General features: G+C 36.2%; 1 protein-coding gene across 1 annotated transcript in view; it reads right to left on the reverse strand.

Moving 5' to 3' along the window:
• Positions 1–14,459, reverse strand: part of UNC13C (unc-13 homolog C) — a 569,448-nt gene that overhangs the window by 279,049 nt on the left and 275,940 nt on the right. The gene's annotated exons all lie outside the window — the stretch shown is intronic.

The following is a 14,459-nucleotide window of genomic DNA, read 5'->3' on the forward strand; positions in this document are numbered from 1 at the left end:
TCTGAGGTCTGTATTATTGAACACAAACACAGAGTGTGCATGCATAAATGAAATGCCCTGAATGGCACCTCCAAACAAATGGATGGTCCTGGAAATGGTGGCTTCTCTTAAATTTCAGTCAGGCTACTCACTGAACTCCTCAGGATACTGGCTGATCAAAGTAGGTTAAAGTTTTAAACATGGATCTTTGAGGATTATGAAAAACAAAGTACGCCACAGTTGTTACATGAGGTTTTGCAATTTAACCCCAGAAAGATTAATACTGATTGCTTCTTTTAGGTAAATGATACATATTTTGACTGTAAATATGAGGTAAATACCTAAGGGAAACAGTAAGAAACTCAAAGACCAGAACTTTATTATCCTGAACATGCATTACTTATTTTTTTTTAATGTCCATTTATTCTTTGGGAGACAGAGGAAGAGGGAGACAGAGAGGGAGACAGAATCCCAAGCAAGGCTCCGCATGGTGAGTGCAGATCCCAAGGCAGGGCTTGAACTCAGTAAACTTGAGATTATGACCTGAGCAGAAATCAAGAGTCAGATGCTTAATCAACTGAGCCAACCAGGCACCCCTAAACATGCATTATATATTTAAAAGGATACTGGAGGTCACCAGGATGAATAATCTTGTTCGTGGCTTTGAAAAATGGATCCATGCCTCCTAATCCAGCTGAGTTACTTAGTATTTACTTGTGGTAGCTGCTACCCTCTGATTTTTGGGGCTCAATTAGGGTGGCAGCAGTTTGGCAGAGACTTTGAGCAGAAATAAAGGAGAAACATAATAAATATCCTGCTGAAGGCATTCAGAGTGAGAATTTTGTAGGTGAAATTGAAAGTTTTATAATGAAGATGACACAATTATTGAACGTCGTTCACCACTATAAGCAATCTGAGGGAAAAATGAGTGTAATATGGGAAGATGGGGGATACAAACAACCAAGTTTGCCTATTTTATACTTTGAGTTGGTAAGCCAATGTTTTAGTGATGAAAATTCTCATTGCTTTTGGGGCCCCAAAGCAGTTTTAACACCACAATGAGAGATGTGATTTTGAGTTATATAATTTAATACAATCCTTGCTATGTACCTATCATTGATGTTAATACATATTATTCATAAAATTATAAAAACAGTAAAAATAAATTTTTTTTACACTTTGAAGTTTTCTTAGGAAACAACTTCAATGTATAGTTAAAAGGTAGGGTTATAATACTTTCTCTTATTAGAAGTGATTACAAATAAAATGGATTCTAGTGTTTTCCCATCCTTTAATCTTTCCTCCATTTTTTATATTAAAGGCATCTGTCCAGACTACTCTCCCTTCAATAACTACACACTTACTGTAGCTCTGGAATGATTCTTCATGATAGGAATCTAGAGGTGATTAAAACATGTTCCTGGTATAAAATATGCATACCCTAATTGAGAGGCACACACCTTAAACACTAATTTTCTCATCTAAGAGAAAGTGCTGTTCCAGAGTATCTAAAGTTTGGGTGCTATTACTGAGGTATCCACAGGCCAGAGGAAGGTACAAAGCCTGATGGAGGACAAAGCTTCAAAGGCTGAGTTGAGCCCACTAGTGGTGAGACCACAGAGGAGAAGTGAGAGGGAAATGCCTGAGCCAAGGTCTAGGGGATTAGAGTTCATGTAATGGCCATGAAAGAGTGAAGAGTTTAGTATCCCTAGAATTTGGTTCAATAAATATTTATTCAACATATCTAAAGGTGAGATACCATGTGAGGCACTGGATATATAGTAATGAATCCACTTGCAGACGAATGGGAGAATCAGTTCTATAAGAAATATAATACAACTATGTACATGTTATGAGAAAGAAAAGCCTTACAGAGTGCTAAGGGACAGTATGTTAGAGTGTGCATATTGTGGTCTGGTGGGTCAGGGAAAGGTCAAGGAAGACTCTTTGAAATGAGACTGGGCTAAGAGTTAATGCATAACTACGAGACAGCCAAATCAAGCATAGGGCTTGCTGTCACTGATAGGTAAAGGATGTATTCCAGGGGAATGGAATAGTATAAACTAAGGCATAATAGGGAAAAAATACCATGTACAGTGAACCCTAGAAATTTTAGGTTGGTAGATCCCAAATTTCCAACAGAATATTCTCTGCCAAGTTTGACCAAAACCAAAGTGAGGGTGTGTGTAGGACAGTCTCATGAAATATGTTAGGCAAGTTAGATCTAATTTATAGATCAAAGGACTTTTTCAAACTAAAATTCAAAATCTTAGAGTCAGTGTAAGTAAAAAATTAAAAAAAAAATTAAATCTCCAAGGAACTCTAGCTGTTCACATGGATAGAAAGTGAATTTTTTTTTAGGTTATTTTCTATTTTGAGAGAGAGAGCACAAGCAGGGGGAGGGGACAGAGAGAGAGAGAGAGGGAGAAAGAATCCCAAAGGCTCTGAGCTGTCAGCACAGACCCTGATGTGAGGTTCGAATTCACAAACCATGAGATCATGACCTAAGCCAAAATTGAGAGTCAGGTGCTTAACTGACTCACCCACCCAGCTGCCCCATGATTGTTGAATTTTAAATAGATGATCTTGGCTTTGATGAAACTTTAGTAGGATGGTTTAAAGAAGGTGAGACTAGAGAAGAGAGCTCAATTAGGAGGCTGTACAGGGAAGGGAGGGTGGGTGTCTGAGTTAGGGTAGTAGTTATACAAATATGGAGGAGAGAATGAATTTGAAAAACACTGAAAGAAGACAAATTGTCAGGGCATGGTGATTGAGGAGGGCTGAGAGGTAGGGAAGAGAAATGGTTACGCTCCAAGGTTTCAGTGCAGGTAACGGGTACTTTTGCTATGTGGGCTGAGAACAAAACAGGACAAAGGAATTATAAGGTGGGAATTATGTGTTGAGTTTGACCTTAAGGTACCTGTAGAGGTTTCACATAGGAATGCCCATCAGCTTATTGGATACTTGAACTGGACAGTTAGATTTAAGGGTCACTAAGTATATTGGAACCAGTCAAAACCATGAAAAAGGATAAGGTCATCCAGGAGGATTATGCAACATAAAAATAGAAATGTCAGAGTGTGGAACTTGAGAAACACCAACATGTAAGGAACTTGTGAAAGGAAAAAAAAAAATAAGTGAATTCTATGACTAAGGGCAAAGGAAAAAAACAGATGGATTTAAGGAAAGTCAGGACACTGGAATCAGGGAAACCATGGGAATGAGAAGTTTCTTTGCAGGTGAAGGATGATTGATGCTGTTAGGTTCAGTGAGGAAGTCTTACAAGGACAGAAAATAGACTATTGGACTTGACAAACACACTTAATTGTGACCTTAACAAGATCAATGTTAGTGGAGAGACAGGATGCACCAAGAGGAAACAGGATGAAAAGTGGGGAGGTGCCAGGGGTGACCAAGGTAAAGTGGGTCAAGGACAGATTCTGTTGGTCTCAAGCTAAGGAATTTTCACATTCTCATGTGGACTATATGAAGTTGGCAGAGATTTTTGCCGAGGGAACTGACATTATCAGACAAATTTGGAAAGGTGACTCTGAAGTGGTGTAAAGATAAATTCAAACGAGTAGGTATTAGATGCAGAAAAAACAATTTAGGAAGACATAGAAGCAAAAAAATGACATTTTCACCCTGCTTGCAATATGACTAAGCCATTCACATACCACACTAAGAAGTAACAAAATATTTTGTACCTTGAGATAATCTAAAACTCACAGAATCACATTTCTGAATCTCTAAGATATAAAACTTGAATAATTCTTCTATGAAACCTAAACTTTCTAACAAAACAGCTTTGAACCTGATTTTACCCATGTTATATCTGAAAACTTATTATGACTTCTGAAAATATGAAAACCAGGTTTGTGTCCCAACAAGAACAGCACAAGAATACCATGTAAACTAGAGAACCTTAGAAATGTTGTGTTACTTTGTTTTGTTTCGTTTTGCCAGTGCTTTTGAAGCCTGACTCCCTCTGTGCGTTTGCTGTAATTAAACATTTCTTTCCTTTTCTAATTTTTTTTTTCCTTCTTAAGGTCATAGATAAAGTAAGGTGATTCAGGATTGGAATTCAGGCAATGTAAGTTCAAATCCGTATCTCTTAACTGCTAGAGTGTAGCTTTCTCATAATTTATCCTCTTCCTTCTCTCTTCAATGTTGTGTATTACTTGTACATGCATCTGTTTCTTTCAGAATATGTTTAGTTCATGCTTGGTTATCATCTTATTCACCCCTCCTTTAGCCTACTGTTTTTCTTGTACAGAGGAGATGACCAATGTTTATTAATGAAAACAAAAGCAAAGTGAGCCAAAGGTATTGGCTATGTAGAGTTAGAGTGTACATTGTATGTGGTTGATTACCTTGAGTATGACAGTTTACCAAAACATCTAACTGCTTTGTAAACATTTGTTGAAGTGCCTGGCAGTTAGTGCCATGTTGATGACAATAACTATGAAGGTTAATAGCATTGTGCTTATAACTGCTATATATTTTAAACTTTCCAGAGCATTAGGCATGTATTCGTCTTTGACAACAGAAATATTTTGCTTTCTGATTTAAATTTAATTGAGATAATTTCTGGGGAACAACTGGAAGTAGCTAGCTGCATATGATTCATTCCTTGAAACTTCCCATGGAAATATCCAAGAAACCCAGAAAATAATGTGAAGTCATAAAAGCCCTAGAAATTAGGGTACCCATCTAAGATTCCCCAGTACCTGGGAGGACTCCGCCTAACATTAGGGCAGCTGGCTAGATTGAGAGACATTCAGCAGATGACTAAAGTCTAAACTCCTGAAGTGTTAACCTGACAAGACAGATAACAGGAGGATGTTTCTAACAACCACACAGCGTATACCGTGTAAAAGATTGGGGCCTCAGCTGCTGGCCAGCAAGGCTATCAATGACTTCACTATTCCAAGGTGATGGCTTCCCCAGTCAGGAAAGAGCTGTCTCTGTTTCCCACACCTACTCCCTCTACATCCATTAAAGGGTACACAACTCCCAAGATTGTAATACAGCTTGTGCAATAGGAAATAGGTAATGGGATTGAAGCTAGTTAGGAAAACAGGGCTGGAAGAACACTGGGAACAGTATATCCTGGGAATTATATAAAATCTTTTACATTTTGCTTCCAGCAAGACAAGAATTCACAGGTTGTTTAGATCATCCGGGGGGGCGGGGGGGGGGGAATCCAACTCTACTAGTTGGAGAGTCCACCAACAGGAGCAGGTAAGTATCTTTCACCAATCTAAAGGAGAGCTGCATTTAAATAAAGTTATGGGAAAGAGTACAACATTTTTAGAGGCTTGACTTCCAGTTCAAGGTCTGCAGATGAATGCTGACAATACCCAGGCGGTTAACGAATACTGATTCCAAAGGAACCCTGTAAGTTGCCAAACAGGCAAGAGGCAAACACCTTTGTATATTATTTTCACATTCACACATGCATGTACACACATGCACACATAGGTATAGGCAAAAAACAACCAAAATCCTGGCAGGAAACAGTATTAACCAAAATGGTACAATGTTATGTCCAGATAGAGCTATAAAATTTTGTTTTTTTAAAAAATACATTTTGTATTTTAAAAATAATTTACCATTAACATGTTTTATTGCCCTTTTCAGAAAAGCAGATATATAAAACATATATTTTAAATGTTAATTCAACTTTTACCTATTATTGATTTCACAAGTCTTTTTGTAACTTAGCATGAAACAAAGCAACCCAACACTTCTTAAAATTTTATTTGACTGACTTAAGTAAAAATTCTTTATATTTTTCTTGTCTAAAAATACCTAAAATTTAAAGTACTATATATAAAAGTGTATAATCTGTATCACTCTTTAAAGTACTATTGAATAAGATTTTTACAAAAGAAGTCAGCAACAAATTACCAGTAAAATGTTTTTTCTTTCAAAGTTTATCATAGACCTTACTGGTTTCTGGTGAATGAGTAGATGCAAAAGAATTACTACATAATTACTGTAAAATAGATACTACTTTGATTTCACTAAATAAAATATATCAAGACTTACTTTTGAAGGTATTAATGGAATGATAGTTGCTCATAACTCCCTAAGGCAAAATACAAAGATGATAATGGTGAAGACTGGACATCAAAGCAGGACAATGAGAAAAACCTAGTATTTCACTTAATGCTACTTTTCCTCCCATTAGTCCTTTACATCAGTTTTAAAATCAAATTGTAACAGTTTTTCTTAACTAAAATTGTAAGCAACGAAATTTTCATTGTTTGGTGAAAGGAAAAAGGTAAATAGATTAAGGTCATGAACATGATCCTTTTTAATTTGATCAGAATTACATTGAACAAGTCTCACTATTTCTAAAAATTAAAGATACAGTAATTGCCATCTCTTAGAACTTACACGAAAATGTTCTTCTTAAAACTGGTGACTCGGGAGTTCATCAGTCAGAATACTAAGATTAAAAGTTTAAGCATTTGATCTACCCTATGACCCAGCAATAGCACTGCTAGGAATTTACCCAAGGGATACAGGAGTGCTGATGCATAGGGGCACTTGTACTCCAATGTTTATAACAACACTTTCAACAATAGCCAAATTATGGAAAGAGCCTAAATGTCCATCAACTGACAAATGGATAAAGAAGATGTGGTTTATATATACAATGGAATACTACTTAGCAACAAGAAAGAATGAAATCTGGCTATTTGTAGCAATGTGGATGGAACTGGAGAATGATATGTTAAGTGAAGTAAGTCAGCCTGAGAAAGACAGATACCTTATGTTTTCACTCATATGCAAATCCTGAGAAACTCAACAGAAGACCAGGGGGAGGGGAATGGGGAAAAAAAAGTTACAGAGAGGGAAGCAGCCAAACCATAAGAGACTCTTAAATACTGAACACAAACTGAGGGTTGATGGGGGGGTTGGTGAGAGGGAAGGTGGGTGATGGGCATTGAGGAGGGCACCTGTTGGGATGAGCACTGGGTGTTGTATGGAAACAAATTTTACAATAAATTACATATAAAAAATCACTTCCACACAAAAAAAGTTTAAGCATTTGAAAAAAATGTTTAAGAATTTGATACTAATTTTAAAAAATTTAAAACACTAAAACTCAGAATTTCCAGGTCATTCTTAGGAGTAAATTTTTTCCCTGGTTGGTAAAAATACCTGTCTTTTTCTAGAAACTGTAACTAGGATTATGGTAAATTACAGATGGTACATTTTGGTACCAAAACAATATCCTACACTGAACTTGCCTCTTCACATTCACTTTTAACCTAACTGGTAAATGATTACACAGTCAGTTTCACCAAGAAAATCATATGCATCAAGGTACATATTTCTTAGATGGTTGAAGGAAAAAAAGAAAAAGAGACTTAAATTTCACAGAAGGAAAAGTGTTAATCATGGTTAATGGCTATACTTCTTGGAAACCTTAAAGAAATGGTCAGCATATTGCTTTTTAGTATGTGGGGAAGATAGAGGGATTATGGCTGGCCAGTTTAGAGATACCATGGCATAGGCATGATTCATTCTAATACTAGCTCTGATCTGTGACCTTAGAAAAGGAACTTTATCACCCCTAGATTCAGTTTTTCCATCTTTATAATAAAAGAGCAGTTAAAAGATCTGATCTTTCTGAGCTTTACCATGTTTTGCATTTCTGAATACAAATAATAGGTTATGTCCAGTCATATATTACTTCCTCCTACGATCAACATTTGATTTTATTGGAACCCATGGTTAATAGGAATGGCCAGAAAGAAGGGGGCAAGAAAGTTGTTTTGAAGCATCCTTTGCTCTTCAGGAATTTTCAGCTAAAAGGCTTCTAGGCAACCTTCAATTTGCCAGGAGTCTGACTCTGACTTTCTGTATGCCCCTTCTTTATGTGTGGTTACTGCCAAGGCGAAGCTTCTTGCTTCTAACCATCTCCTTAAAAATCAACTCCTTTTAAAGGCTGTAGTTTCAATGCTACTTACATTATTCTAGGAGGGAGAGGGAAAACAGAATTAAAAGGACAATTGGCCACTTAAAATGACTGAATATATCCTTGCAGCAAACCACCCCTTCAAATAGCACACCTTCAAATAAAATAGGTCAAAAAGTACTACTGTATTGTCTGAAAATGCTAATATTTCCCCACACAGACATGATTGAAAACAATGGATTAACAATGTTTAAATCACTTGACTTTGCTTTTCTAAGAAAACAGGGTTAGTGTCAAACCAATTAAACAAATGAAATTTCAGTTTCATGGGAAAAGTTAGATAGACAAACTCAAAAAGTGATGCTTAAATTGCCAATAATGAGATAGTTTCTGGAACGTTTTCAGTTATTAAAGTGATTGCTACAACATTATGATCCATTAATTCTCAAACATTACTGGCAAAATGTTGGGAAGTTATGTGTATTTCAAATAGCACATCTGTATTCAATTCACTTGCTATTGTTTTGTAGCTATCACGATAGAAAAAGTAAAAAAAAAAAAAGAACAATCATCTAACTTACCTGCCTTTTCATGGATAATTGTCCCTAATCACATCATCTTGTGGTTTTCAAGGGATCGAAATGCCTTTGATTCAAAAGATCTAAAGGTCAATTATTTTTTAATAAGAATAAGAGCAGGGTGATTAGAAAGAAGCACCATAAAGATGACAATGAGTTTTAGACCCTTAGAAGATTTCAGAGAAACAATACAAGATGAAAGAAAAGACTATCTGTATTTCTAATGTTAGAAATACACTAAAATAGTATTTATCACGTTTTCTCCCTAAAATTCAAATTAGTATGCATGTCAGTGATTGTATGCATTCACTAAAGAGGGGGTCAAACATTTAAGGATCGCTTCTCCTTTGGCGAAATGCATCATAACTTTTCATAGATGCTAGGTATTGCTCAAACTCCATTACGGAGGTTTTGAGTAAGTATGAGGGCAGTGGTGGGAGACAGGAAAGTAATGAAATGTGTAGGGTTTAGAGGAACCACAGAAGTTGAAGGCAAGTCAGGATGGGACCCTCAGGCTGACCATCAGCTTTCTCTGACATCTCTTTTCATCTACGCCTGGATTTAGTCCCTTCATGTCTATGCTGTTATAGTACTCACACATACTTCAATTATACTGTCTTGTTGTTATTTAATTTCTTCCTCTTTGCTCTAGAGTAGGAGCTCACTGAAGCAAGAGATATCTTTTATCACTGTATCCCACTGCCCTGTATAACTAAGTCCTCATAATTAAATCCTCAGAATGTGTCTATCAAATAAATGAATTGTATCTTCTGGAATGTGGACTCCATTGGAGACTGGATCTTGACTTCTTGTTTGTTAATACATTCTTAGTGCCTAGAAAACTTCCATGGTAGGCTCTCAATAAATACATCTTACAGGAATGAATGATTCAATTAAGCAGCACTCTATTTAGAAACTAGGCTTATGCCTCAAACGGCTAAAATAGACTAGTGCCTTTAAAAAAAATGGTATCCCAAGAGTTCTGGTTCAAATATCAATTAGATAAATATGGCTAGTGCCAAAGTCAAGGTTGTTGAGGATACCAAGGTAAAAAACACTGACTTAATGCTTTTCACATTTGGTGTTACAGAAGCATGACCACGGTTCAACAAAAGCTCAGATTTTGTGACACACCCTGGGCTTCATTTTATAATAAATGAGACTCCTTAAACACTCAGTTAAAATATGTTTGACAGAAATCACTTCCAGAGGGCAATTTAATCCCTGATGCTGACATGGAATTCCCTGAGTGTGTTTATGGGTGAACAGCAAGTCTGTCAGAACATTTTTAAGAGCATGTACGTTTGCATAGATTGATGTAAAGCATCAAGAACTCCCAAAATTCTCATCATGAAAACAGGCTCTATGCTCAACATCATGATGCAGAATATGTAAAATAGTGTGCTTCTTTGGAAGGAAAGATACTCTAATTCTTACTGTCATATGTTGGAAAATTTCCTTTTTCTTTTTAGATGCATTTACCATGTGGGAATATATCCTCTGGGTACTTGACCAACTGCTTGTCCAAACAGGAAAATTGTAATCCCTTTCTTCTTCCCTCATGAATGCTCCAAAACAAAGGGTATATTTTTATGAAACACATAGGGCTAATAAATTGTGCCCTCATAGAATGTTTTGTGCTATTAGGAGAGAGCATTTACAATAAGCAGGAGGTACCTTAGAGGAACGGGAAATTCAGTATTAATGTTCAGATTGTTTACGAGCAAAATAGATCCAGCCTCCTTCTTATGAAGGGAAATACACAAGAGGAAAATTTAATAATGTACAACCAGACTCTCTGACTTAATACACACTTCTCCTGTATTTCTGCTTCAAATCCATCTTCAAAGAAATGGGAGTATGCTTAAAAGAAACCAGACAATGTTACTTAAAAGAGAAGGATTATGAGGTTACCTGGGGATTTGGATCAGCATAAGGAGATTTTAAATATCAAAAGAAGCTAAGATTTGATTTTTATTTCTTATCAAATGGTGTCTAGGAAAGCCCAGAATAATTAAACAGTTTTGTCCTTTCCCAAACTTGTATATGTCCTTACTATACAGACAGGACATCTGTTTCTTCCTTGAAGCTGAGTTCCCCAACTTTGTGTTTTAAAAATTAAGGGAAGGGGCGGGGCGCCCGGGTAGCTCGGCTGGTTAAGTGTTCAACTCTTGATTTCAGTCCAGGTCATGATCTCACGGTTCGTGAGTTCGCCCCCCTCCTGCCCCCCCCCCCCAGCATCCCACTTCAAGCTAACAGCACAGAGCCTGCTTGGGATTCTCTTTCTCCCTCTCTCTCTGCCCCTCCCCTGCTCGCTCTCTGTCTCTCTCTCAAAATAAATAAACTTTTTTTTTTAATTAAGGGAAACACTACTGAGTTAAGTTTAACATGGGTAGTTATTTCTAGGTTTTGCTGCTGTTGGTTGGTTGGTTTTCTGGGTCCCCTGAAGCATTGTTTCAAGACAACAGAAAAATACGACTGATTCAATGGGCAACCAATTCAAATATGAACATATAGTTGGTTATTCATAAACTCTTTCTTTTTAAAGTTGTTTTATTCATTGCCCAATAATTTGTTAGGAGTCAAGTTACAATTCAACTGCAGAACTATCATTTGGAAAATACAGTAAAAAATATCTCTGAAATATCAGTATTTCAATACCCAAATGAAGTATCATTTGGAAAACACAGTAAAAAATATCTCTGTTCTATTTCAACACCTAACAGAAGAATGTCTGACACTTCTCCAAATTATTATAATTAATCAATATGGGATGCTCTAAAACACTTAAGTGCAACATGTAAGGTAAAACAGATACCCACACCAGCTTAGTCTTTCCAATTCCACTTTGCATGCTTTTGGCAACTGTGAATTTCTGACATGAAGAGACATATCAGGAGAAGTTGAGAACAAACAACATGTACTTCTGTTTCATTCAATTTGAAATATGTACAGCCTTCTATCATGCATCCAGAATTTCTTATAAAGCAGTAATAAAACATATGACTGTTGAATCCAAGATTTCAATTTGTAAACCTTTGCAAATAATCCAAGTACCCCTCTAAACGCCACCATTCTATTATCTCTCTTAAACTTGATTACACATGTAATTATAACATTCACACAATGATATAAAATGGGGATGGGGTGTTTTTCTATAAAACTATTTCAATAATTAATGATAATCAATGAACAGTAAATGAAGTGATCATATTTACACTGGCAGTCAAGATTTTTAGGAGTTAGCGGAATGTCAAATGACATGAATATATCTATTTTTTTATTCTGGTCAGATGGTAATATTTGTACTGTCAAAGAAAAATTACACTGGACAAAATTAAATAGGCCAGGAAAATTTTATTCAAGGGTATGCAATAGAGAAGAGAAACCAGAGCTCAGTCTGAACTCAGCTCCACTGAAATATCAGATGGGAATGTTTTTAAGGGCTGACTTGGGAGGAAGGATGGAGGGGAGTTTTTAAGAGCTGGAGTTGGGGGAATCCTAGCCACCTGTGTTTGCAAATTGGCTTTATCCAAAATAAACTATCTCTTATCCTCATGACTTATCCTCATGACTGGAGATAGTATTACATCTTGGAGTAAGGAACCTACCCAAATGAGGCTCCTACCTTCCCACAAAGACTGGGAGAGAGGGGCCTATACTCCTTGATGATTACATTTGAGAGACACTTCTCCAGGTTCTTGAGAAAGCTAGTCCTGGGGTGTAAGACTGGCAAGAGACTTTTAAAAAATTTACAATCCAAAGAATTCTAAGTGTTCTAAAGTGAATTATAAGTTTTCTAAAGAGAGTACTGTAAGGAAAGGAAGGTCAGGGGACTCTCGGTTTAAGCATTCAGTAAGGGCCAAGGTGTGAAGGAGGTCAAGGGCCTACAGGCAAGAAAGAAGTTTGTCCAAAGTTCTATCAAGTTGAGGGAAATGTTAAGGCCATCTTGGTCAGTAGTGAAAGCAGAAGAAAACATTTAATAAATAAAAATACCATTATCAAATCAAATGTGTAACTAGAAGTAGATACAGTTGATCCCTGAAAAATGCAAGGGTCAGGGTCACTGACAGCATATAACTTTTGACTTCCAAAAAACTGATCTAATAGTCTACTGTGACTGGAAGCTTTACTGATCACATAAACCATCATAAACACATATTCTGTGTAATATATGCATTAAATACTACATTCTTGGAATAAAGTAATCCAGAGAAGAGAAATTATTAAGAAAATCATAAGGAAGAGAAAATATATTTACAGTACTATAAAAAATCAATAATCTATAAGGAGACCTAAAGAATTTGAACTTTTGTTATTTGAGGGTCAACTGTATAATCTATAGCATTGTGTTATCATCTAAGTGCATTTGTCAATTTATTACCAAAATAAGACATTTTTTTTCCTTATGCCTCTCTGCCTTGCTTTCTCGCTTTAGACTAGCAGTTGGCAATCTAAGGCCGCAGCCAAACCCAGCCCATAGTTTTTGTTTTTAAAATAAAGTTTTATCAGAACATGGCCACGTCCATTTGTTTAAGATCTATGGCTGCTTTTGCATCTGGACTACATAATGGAGCAGTTGTGACAGAGATTGTAGGACCCACAAAGCTAAAAATACCCTGTGGCTCTTCATAATTATGAGCTCAAGTATGGGTCACTTGATACAAAATAAGGTACCCAAAAATATTTTATTGTTACTGTTTACTTAGGTTAAAAAATAAAAGTGATAAAATGAATAGAGGAGGATTCTCCTCTTTTAAACTATCAAAGTTGCATTTTTATTGTGCTCATATTACCTTACCTAGTAAGTTATTCTGAATTATACCCATTGACACAGGACAGAGCAGATGACAAACTCATAGACTCCATTACGGCTGCCCAAATACAAAATAGGTTGCCTCAAAAGGAGTGTGCTGTCACTCTATGTGAACAAGCACAGGGATGATGACCATCAGTAACAGATTCAGTAGCAGGTCTTCTGGTTTGGAGAGAGGTTCAATTGCATGACCTCCTACTTCCTTTTCACCTCTATAATCTTTAAGTCTTTATTATTTAACATGAGGACATTCTGTCAAATAAAAAAGCATACTTTTATTCAAAAAAAATTTTAAATGTATTCTTACACTTGCTGTTCTATAATTATGACTGGTGATTAAATGCTAGGAATAGTAAACCCTGAAGAAGACCACTGATTTTGGTCCAGTCTACCTTCATCATTCAGATGGGTGAAAATGACTGATTATTTGGGCCCGCATCAATTTGATTGTTGTGAAAATATGATCTAATCAATAATATAAAAGAACAGTTTTTTTAATGTCTATACATAAATACCTATATATACGGTATATATCTGAACAAGATGCATTTATACACTTAGATCAGGTTTCAAAAGGTGAACTGTGGGCAAGAAACCCAATTCTGAATGCTTACTGAAACTCCTCAGTAAGGGTTATGTGTCTGTGTGGGTCACTTCTGTAGAACAACATTTATTGCAGTGTGCGGGTGTTCTCAATAAATCTTCATTTGGCTGAACTAGTAGCACTGATATAAATATAGAAAGGAAGTATATATAGCCTACTGTTTGGGTCAAGAGACTGTAATGGCTCTGGATGTGGCTTTGACACTAATAGACTTTGTAAAGTTGGACAATGCACTATAATCGTAAGGTTAATTTCCTCAGATATCAAATAAGGCATTGGTTCTTCAACTTTAGAATTGATGAGAAGTATCAGGAGGGCTAAGTTCCCAGATTGTGCTAACAATGTTCATCAATGGACCACACTTGGAGCACAAAATAAGGTTTGGGAAGATGGTGGTAGTGAATTATCAAATCCTTAACACTTTACAGCTATGAGTGGCCAGCATCAAATGGGCACATTCAAATGTAATTGTCTCTGGAATCAAAATTTCATTTGAATGAGAAGAAAAGAAATGAATGCTTTTCTTTCTTTTTAGATTTCAGAGAT

The sequence above is a fragment of the Panthera tigris genome, chromosome B3 (assembly GCF_018350195.1).
Source record: "Panthera tigris isolate Pti1 chromosome B3, P.tigris_Pti1_mat1.1, whole genome shotgun sequence".
Taxonomy (NCBI): Eukaryota; Metazoa; Chordata; class Mammalia; order Carnivora; family Felidae; genus Panthera; species Panthera tigris.